This window comes from Hyla sarda, unplaced genomic scaffold, assembly GCF_029499605.1.
Source record: "Hyla sarda isolate aHylSar1 unplaced genomic scaffold, aHylSar1.hap1 scaffold_2785, whole genome shotgun sequence".
NCBI classification, from domain to species: Eukaryota; Metazoa; Chordata; class Amphibia; order Anura; family Hylidae; genus Hyla; species Hyla sarda.
In genome coordinates, this window is record NW_026609488.1 from 23,014 (window position 1) to 30,960 (window position 7,947).

At 43.3% G+C, this 7,947-nt stretch overlaps 5 pseudogenes; all 5 read left to right on the forward strand.

The window, feature by feature from the left end:
- Positions 1-55: 55 nt before the first annotated feature.
- LOC130325997 (U2 spliceosomal RNA) lies at positions 56-319 on the forward strand (annotated as a pseudogene).
- Positions 320-1,796: 1,477 nt separating this feature from the next.
- On the forward strand, positions 1,797-2,060 carry LOC130325998 (U2 spliceosomal RNA; annotated as a pseudogene).
- A 1,473-nt stretch (positions 2,061-3,533) lies between these two features.
- Positions 3,534-3,797, forward strand: LOC130326001 (U2 spliceosomal RNA; annotated as a pseudogene).
- A 1,474-nt stretch (positions 3,798-5,271) lies between these two features.
- On the forward strand, positions 5,272-5,535 carry LOC130326002 (U2 spliceosomal RNA; annotated as a pseudogene).
- A 1,477-nt stretch (positions 5,536-7,012) lies between these two features.
- LOC130326003 (U2 spliceosomal RNA) lies at positions 7,013-7,276 on the forward strand (annotated as a pseudogene).
- The last annotated feature ends 671 nt before the right edge of the window (positions 7,277-7,947 follow it).

Below are 7,947 nucleotides of genomic sequence, written 5' to 3' on the forward strand. Positions count from 1 at the left end.
GAGTAATGTGAGTGCTCATGAAGGGGACATGGTTGGGTCCACCCCTTTCCCGGTTATCCCCTCTAGGCCTTTTGGCTTAGATCAAGTGTAAAAAAAGAAAGGATCTTGCGACAGATCGCATCCTGAGGCACGTTTTTTTTTGTGTGAATACTTGCACTTGGGTGACTTGTGAGCACATACTGATACATACGTTCCCTATCTGGGGACCATAAATTAAATGGATTTTTGAGAAAGGGAGCTGATTTGGAAGCTTGCTTCTGTCGCCCTATGCATTGACCCGATGTGGCAGTATCTTCGGGTAGTGAACAGTGCACCACCCCATTCCAGTGTTAAACAAGAAAGATTCTCATTTAATCCTCCGTGGGTGAGAATTTGAGTTTGAGAATTGGAGACCAAAATGATGAGTTGCACTGACTGGTTTATGAACGTCTATTCATTTAGCGTTTTAATGACCATGTTTGCACACTGATTGGTGTAAAAAAATAAAATAAAACTAAATAATAATAATCTAGCACACCTGTGCAGGTTTGACATGACATGACAGGTAGCTGTCTTGTGGGTGGTGCTGAATCCTGTTAAATGACATGAGGGTCTCATGCCTATACACAAGGGTGTGTCATTGCTGTTGCTTGACCATGCATTGGTTTCTGTGGTCAGTGAATGATAAAAACAAAATTTACCATACATTGATGGATGGGAAATCCGCCGTGAGGCATTTGTTTTTAGAAACTGCTGCTCACAACCAATGTTGCAATGGAGTGTCTCCATCTGCTGGTGGTATTGGAAAGGCATTAGTGCTATGACAGGGTCTGAAGAAGAAGAAGAAGAAGAAGACGGAAAAAAATATATATAAAAAGAAAAAGAGAGAGAGAGAGAGAGAGACTGACTTAGTGAGCGAGTGAGTGAGAGAGTGAGAGTGAGTGAGAGTGAATGAGTGAGTGAGTGATTGAGTGAGTGAGTGAGTGAGTGAGTGAGTGAGAACAAATGAGTTAAAGCAAGTGAGTGAGAGAGATCGAATGAATGAAAGTCTGAATGACAGAAAGAAAAAAGGATGAAGAAAGAAGCATGAAGAAAAAAAAATGTATATGGAGTTGCTGACATGAGTGCAATCTACAAAGCCGTTGAGGCTGATCCTCATGGGAGGATTATTGCACCAGGACCCTTAGCACTTTTAAAATGCCATTCAATGCCACGGGCTAGATGTAAACTGCAGATGACCATGTTGTGGTAGTTACCATGGATACCAGAGTGATGTGTGAGCTAACACATAGGCCCAACAGATTCCAAGAAGGCCAGAATCACCAGCGGCACCACCATCGATTGTCAGGTCACCCGGATTCAGCAAATACCAGAGTCCAAAATGATGCAGGTTTATACTGTTAATTTTCAGTTTATCGTTACAGTTGGTGTTATTCCATGTCGGAAGGGACGCAGCTACAGCCAGTGGGGTAACTAGAGACAGGCAGGCAGCTATGTGCAACAAAGGTAGGCGTGTTGTTTTCATATGCAGATCTGAAATATTGTCTTATATGCAAGAGGAGGAGTGATGGGGGTTCAGGCAAAAGCCAGGCTATGGATTGCATTGCTAAATGCTCCATCAGAGTGCAATGGTCGCCTGTCCTTTTTTTAAGTGATGATGTGGGTTTAGCCTGTGCTGTATGTATGTATGGGTGGCTGACTGCCACCCACCCAGAAAGTGTATGGGAGGCTGGTTGGCTGCCAGCCTTCCTTCCATTCCTATGAGTAATGTGAGTGCTCATGAAGGGGACATGGTTGGGTCCACCCCTTTCCCGGTTATCCCCTCTAGGCCTTTTGGCTTAGATCAAGTGTAAAAAAAGAAAGGATCTTGCGACAGATCGCATCCTGAGGCACGTTTTTTTTTGTGTGAATACTTGCACTTGGGTGACTTGTGAGCACATACTGATACATACGTTCCCTATCTGGGGACCATAAATTAAATGGATTTTTGAGAAAGGGAGCTGATTTGGAAGCTTGCTTCTGTCGCCCTATGCATTGACCCGATGTGGCAGTATCTTCGGGTAGTGAACAGTGCACCACCCCATTCCAGTGTTAAACAAGAAAGATTCTCATTTAATCCTCCGTGGGTGAGAATTTGAGTTTGAGAATTGGAGACCAAAATGATGAGTTGCACTGACTGGTTTATGAACGTCTATTCATTTAGCGTTTTAATGACCATGTTTGCACACTGATTGGTGTAAAAAAATAAAATAAAACTAAATAATAATAATCTAGCACACCTGTGCAGGTTTGACATGACATGACAGGTAGCTGTCTTGTGGGTGGTGCTGAATCCTGTTAAATGACATGAGGGTCTCATGCCTATACACAAGGGTGTGTCATTGCTGTTGCTTGACCATGCATTGGTTTCTGTGGTCAGTGAATGATAAAAACAAAATTTACCATACATTGATGGATGGGAAATCCGCCGTGAGGCATTTGTTTTTAGAAACTGCTGCTCACAACCAATGTTGCAATGGAGTGTCTCCATCTGCTGGTGGTATTGGAAAGGCATTAGTGCTATGACAGGGTCTGAAGAAGAAGAAGAAGAAGAAGACGGAAAAAAATATATATAAAAAGAAAAAGAGAGAGAGAGAGAGAGAGACTGACTTAGTGAGCGAGTGAGTGAGAGAGTGAGAGTGAGTGAGAGTGAATGAGTGAGTGAGTGATTGAGTGAGTGAGTGAGTGAGTGAGTGAGAACAAATGAGTTAAAGCAAGTGAGTGAGAGAGATCGAATGAATGAAAGTCTGAATGACAGAAAGAAAAAAGGATGAAGAAAGAAGCATGAAGAAAAAAAAATGTATATGGAGTTGCTGACATGAGTGCAATCTACAAAGCCGTTGAGGCTGATCCTCATGGGAGGATTATTGCACCAGGACCCTTAGCACTTTTAAAATGCCATTCAATGCCACGGGCTAGATGTAAACTGCAGATGACCATGTTGTGGTAGTTACCATGGATACCAGAGTGATGTGTGAGCTAACACATAGGCCCAACAGATTCCAAGAAGGCCAGAATCACCAGCGGCACCACCATCGATTGTCAGGTCACCCGGATTCAGCAAATACCAGAGTCCAAAATGATGCAGGTTTATACTGTTAATTTTCAGTTTATCGTTACAGTTGGTGTTATTCCATGTCGGAAGGGACGCAGCTACAGCCAGTGGGGTAACTAGAGACAGGCAGGCAGCTATGTGCAACAAAGGTAGGCGTGTTGTTTTCATATGCAGATCTGAAATATTGTCTTATATGCAAGAGGAGGAGTGATGGGGGTTCAGGCAAAAGCCAGGCTATGGATTGCATTGCTAAATGCTCCATCAGAGTGCAATGGTCGCCTGTCCTTTTTTTAAGTGATGATGTGGGTTTAGCCTGTGCTGTATGTATGTATGGGTGGCTGACTGCCACCCACCCAGAAAGTGTATGGGAGGCTGGTTGGCTGCCAGCCTTCCTTCCATTCCTATGAGTAATGTGAGTGCTCATGAAGGGGACATGGTTGGGTCCACCCCTTTCCCGGTTATCCCCTCTAGGCCTTTTGGCTTAGATCAAGTGTAAAAAAAGAAAGGATCTTGCGACAGATCGCATCCTGAGGCACGTTTTTTTTTGTGTGAATACTTGCACTTGGGTGACTTGTGAGCACATACTGATACATACGTTCCCTATCTGGGGACCATAAATTAAATGGATTTTTGAGAAAGGGAGCTGATTTGGAAGCTTGCTTCTGTCGCCCTATGCATTGACCCGATGTGGCAGTATCTTCGGGTAGTGAACAGTGCACCACCCCATTCCAGTGTTAAACAAGAAAGATTCTCATTTAATCCTCCGTGGGTGAGAATTTGAGTTTGAGAATTGGAGACCAAAATGATGAGTTGCACTGACTGGTTTATGAACGTCTATTCATTTAGCGTTTTAATGACCATGTTTGCACACTGATTGGTGTAAAAAAATAAAATAAAACTAAATAATAATAATCTAGCACACCTGTGCAGGTTTGACATGACATGACAGGTAGCTGTCTTGTGGGTGGTGCTGAATCCTGTTAAATGACATGAGGGTCTCATGCCTATACACAAGGGTGTGTCATTGCTGTTGCTTGACCATGCATTGGTTTCTGTGGTCAGTGAATGATAAAAACAAAATTTACCATACATTGATGGATGGGAAATCCGCCGTGAGGCATTTGTTTTTAGAAACTGCTGCTCACAACCAATGTTGCAATGGAGTGTCTCCATCTGCTGGTGGTATTGGAAAGGCATTAGTGCTATGACAGGGTCTGAAGAAGAAGAAGAAGAAGAAGAAGACGGAAAAAAATATATATAAAAAGAAAAAGAGAGAGAGAGAGAGAGACTGACTTAGTGAGCGAGTGAGTGAGAGAGTGAGAGTGAGTGAGAGTGAATGAGTGAGTGAGTGATTGAGTGAGTGAGTGAGTGAGTGAGTGAGAACAAATGAGTTAAAGCAAGTGAGTGAGAGAGATCGAATGAATGAAAGTCTGAATGACAGAAAGAAAAAAGGATGAAGAAAGAAGCATGAAGAAAAAAAAATGTATATGGAGTTGCTGACATGAGTGCAATCTACAAAGCCGTTGAGGCTGATCCTCATGGGAGGATTATTGCACCAGGACCCTTAGCACTTTTAAAATGCCATTCAATGCCACGGGCTAGATGTAAACTGCAGATGACCATGTTGTGGTAGTTACCATGGATACCAGAGTGATGTGTGAGCTAACACATAGGCCCAACAGATTCCAAGAAGGCCAGAATCACCAGCGGCACCACCATCGATTGTCAGGTCACCCGGATTCAGCAAATACCAGAGTCCAAAATGATGCAGGTTTATACTGTTAATTTTCAGTTTATCGTTACAGTTGGTGTTATTCCATGTCGGAAGGGACGCAGCTACAGCCAGTGGGGTAACTAGAGACAGGCAGGCAGCTATGTGCAACAAAGGTAGGCGTGTTGTTTTCATATGCAGATCTGAAATATTGTCTTATATGCAAGAGGAGGAGTGATGGGGGTTCAGGCAAAAGCCAGGCTATGGATTGCATTGCTAAATGCTCCATCAGAGTGCAATGGTCGCCTGTCCTTTTTTTAAGTGATGATGTGGGTTTAGCCTGTGCTGTATGTATGTATGGGTGGCTGACTGCCACCCACCCAGAAAGTGTATGGGAGGCTGGTTGGCTGCCAGCCTTCCTTCCATTCCTATGAGTAATGTGAGTGCTCATGAAGGGGACATGGTTGGGTCCACCCCTTTCCCGGTTATCCCCTCTAGGCCTTTTGGCTTAGATCAAGTGTAAAAAAAGAAAGGATCTTGCGACAGATCGCATCCTGAGGCACGTTTTTTTTTGTGTGAATACTTGCACTTGGGTGACTTGTGAGCACATACTGATACATACGTTCCCTATCTGGGGACCATAAATTAAATGGATTTTTGAGAAAGGGAGCTGATTTGGAAGCTTGCTTCTGTCGCCCTATGCATTGACCCGATGTGGCAGTATCTTCGGGTAGTGAACAGTGCACCACCCCATTCCAGTGTTAAACAAGAAAGATTCTCATTTAATCCTCCGTGGGTGAGAATTTGAGTTTGAGAATTGGAGACCAAAATGATGAGTTGCACTGACTGGTTTATGAACGTCTATTCATTTAGCGTTTTAATGACCATGTTTGCACACTGATTGGTGTAAAAAAATAAAATAAAACTAAATAATAATAATCTAGCACACCTGTGCAGGTTTGACATGACATGACAGGTAGCTGTCTTGTGGGTGGTGCTGAATCCTGTTAAATGACATGAGGGTCTCATGCCTATACACAAGGGTGTGTCATTGCTGTTGCTTGACCATGCATTGGTTTCTGTGGTCAGTGAATGATAAAAACAAAATTTACCATACATTGATGGATGGGAAATCCGCCGTGAGGCATTTGTTTTTAGAAACTGCTGCTCACAACCAATGTTGCAATGGAGTGTCTCCATCTGCTGGTGGTATTGGAAAGGCATTAGTGCTATGACAGGGTCTGAAGAAGAAGAAGAAGAAGAAGACGGAAAAAAATATATATAAAAAGAAAAAGAGAGAGAGAGAGAGAGAGACTGACTTAGTGAGCGAGTGAGTGAGAGAGTGAGAGTGAGTGAGAGTGAATGAGTGAGTGAGTGATTGAGTGAGTGAGTGAGTGAGTGAGTGAGTGAGAACAAATGAGTTAAAGCAAGTGAGTGAGAGAGATCGAATGAATGAAAGTCTGAATGACAGAAAGAAAAAAGGATGAAGAAAGAAGCATGAAGAAAAAAAAATGTATATGGAGTTGCTGACATGAGTGCAATCTACAAAGCCGTTGAGGCTGATCCTCATGGGAGGATTATTGCACCAGGACCCTTAGCACTTTTAAAATGCCATTCAATGCCACGGGCTAGATGTAAACTGCAGATGACCATGTTGTGGTAGTTACCATGGATACCAGAGTGATGTGTGAGCTAACACATAGGCCCAACAGATTCCAAGAAGGCCAGAATCACCAGCGGCACCACCATCGATTGTCAGGTCACCCGGATTCAGCAAATACCAGAGTCCAAAATGATGCAGGTTTATACTGTTAATTTTCAGTTTATCGTTACAGTTGGTGTTATTCCATGTCGGAAGGGACGCAGCTACAGCCAGTGGGGTAACTAGAGACAGGCAGGCAGCTATGTGCAACAAAGGTAGGCGTGTTGTTTTCATATGCAGATCTGAAATATTGTCTTATATGCAAGAGGAGGAGTGATGGGGGTTCAGGCAAAAGCCAGGCTATGGATTGCATTGCTAAATGCTCCATCAGAGTGCAATGGTCGCCTGTCCTTTTTTTAAGTGATGATGTGGGTTTAGCCTGTGCTGTATGTATGTATGGGTGGCTGACTGCCACCCACCCAGAAAGTGTATGGGAGGCTGGTTGGCTGCCAGCCTTCCTTCCATTCCTATGAGTAATGTGAGTGCTCATGAAGGGGACATGGTTGGGTCCACCCCTTTCCCGGTTATCCCCTCTAGGCCTTTTGGCTTAGATCAAGTGTAAAAAAAGAAAGGATCTTGCGACAGATCGCATCCTGAGGCACGTTTTTTTTTGTGTGAATACTTGCACTTGGGTGACTTGTGAGCACATACTGATACATACGTTCCCTATCTGGGGACCATAAATTAAATGGATTTTTGAGAAAGGGAGCTGATTTGGAAGCTTGCTTCTGTCGCCCTATGCATTGACCCGATGTGGCAGTATCTTCGGGTAGTGAACAGTGCACCACCCCATTCCAGTGTTAAACAAGAAAGATTCTCATTTAATCCTCCGTGGGTGAGAATTTGAGTTTGAGAATTGGAGACCAAAATGATGAGTTGCACTGACTGGTTTATGAACGTCTATTCATTTAGCGTTTTAATGACCATGTTTGCACACTGATTGGTGTAAAAAAATAAAATAAAACTAAATAATAATAATCTAGCACACCTGTGCAGGTTTGACATGACATGACAGGTAGCTGTCTTGTGGGTGGTGCTGAATCCTGTTAAATGACATGAGGGTCTCATGCCTATACACAAGGGTGTGTCATTGCTGTTGCTTGACCATGCATTGGTTTCTGTGGTCAGTGAATGATAAAAACAAAATTTACCATACATTGATGGATGGGAAATCCGCCGTGAGGCATTTGTTTTTAGAAACTGCTGCTCACAACCAATGTTGCAATGGAGTGTCTCCATCTGCTGGTGGTATTGGAAAGGCATTAGTGCTATGACAGGGTCTGAAGAAGAAGAAGAAGAAGAAGAAGACGGAAAAAAATATATATAAAAAGAAAAAGAGAGAGAGAGAGAGAGACTGACTTAGTGAGCGAGTGAGTGAGAGAGTGAGAGTGAGTGAGAGTGAATGAGTGAGTGAGTGATTGAGTGAGTGAGTGAGTGAGTGAGTGAGAACAAATGAGTTAA